This window comes from Acyrthosiphon pisum, chromosome X (assembly GCF_005508785.2).
Source record: "Acyrthosiphon pisum isolate AL4f chromosome X, pea_aphid_22Mar2018_4r6ur, whole genome shotgun sequence".
Taxonomy (NCBI): domain Eukaryota; kingdom Metazoa; phylum Arthropoda; class Insecta; order Hemiptera; family Aphididae; genus Acyrthosiphon; species Acyrthosiphon pisum.
Window position 1 is genome coordinate 17,484,644 of NC_042493.1, and position 1,468 is coordinate 17,486,111.

Sequence of the window (1,468 nt, forward strand, 5' to 3'; positions counted from 1 at the left end):
TGAAAATATTAAAAATACATAGGCACAATTTTTTTTTATAAGCATTATAAAGATCAAATTTTGACAAAATTTATCAAATTTTAATTTGAAAAATTATTTTGTAGTTAAAAATTTATAAAATGTTCAATTTTTGTATCTAAGAATTGAAAATTTAAAACAAGATTCCACCTAAGTAATTAATTCTGTTACCAAAAAATCTAAAAAATACATTTACGCAGTTTATTTTTATAGTCATTTTAAGTACAAATTTGGACGAAATTACATATTAAAAACCTAGGATAACTATTTTAGTTATTTTGTTGTGATTGTATAATATTATTCGTGGGTACTTGAAACTTCTAAAGTATACTATTATATATCTATGATAGTACCAAGGTTTTTTGTTGATGTATAACGCGTTATAAGCACAGAACAACCAGAAGGGAATCCTAAGGCTGATCGAAAAACCGTCCGACATGTCTAGAAATTAAACGTGCTGCCACGTACCAAGAAATTCCCTTTTTTTTAAGTTTTCTGTGGTTTGTGGCTACACTGTTAATCTGCAATTCCACTCATAACAACAACAACAGCACATGGCTAACACTTCTGAACCACTGTTATCTACTAAGAGTAGATAACCGTGGTCTGAACGAATAAACAGTGTTGCACGATATAAAGAAAAATAGAGAAATTCCCTGTATGTGGCAGCACGCTTAATTTTTAGACATGTCGGACGTGGTTTTATCATCTCCCATAAGAGCCTATGTTAAATGAAATATGATTCCCTTCTGGTTGTTCTGTGTTATATGTACCTAATAAATATTATGATATGATTAATTTGGAATTTATTATAGGTACCTAATATAATATTATGTCTTATACCTAGACTAACATATACCGTCTCCGCTCAGAATCGTTTTTCTCATACAATGATATTATATCATTGAATTCAAATTTAATACCATCCATTATACAGTGACCCACTTGTAACCTACTGTACAGCAGAGCGAAATCCACTTACCCACCTTTTTTGTTTTTTGTTTTGTGAATAATTGGTATAATAAATTAAAATATCAAAAATCTAGTCCTATACGTTAACAGATTTAACTCTCCTCTATAACTTTTATAATAGGTTTTTTGCTCTAAAACAGTTAGCCGTGTTTTGGAACTAAAAAAATAAGTTTTTTTTCACAGCCGCGGCTGTCACGGCAATACGGTAATGTAAGGACGGTTGCAGGCATCGTAATAAATCGAGCATAATTTTATTTTGTTTTATTTCACGTAAATAATAATATGAAAATAATGCAACGACGGGCGAAGCGCGGACCGCCGATAACAGACCGGTTTTGACCTGCCGGTGGCGAGCACGCCTGGATGTCAGAGCTAGGAGGGGACAAACGCTGCCGCTAGAAACGACGGCAGCACATGACGGCCGCAATTTCATTTTTTTTCTGTAAAACATGCCAATTTTGTTTCAATAATACGGCTT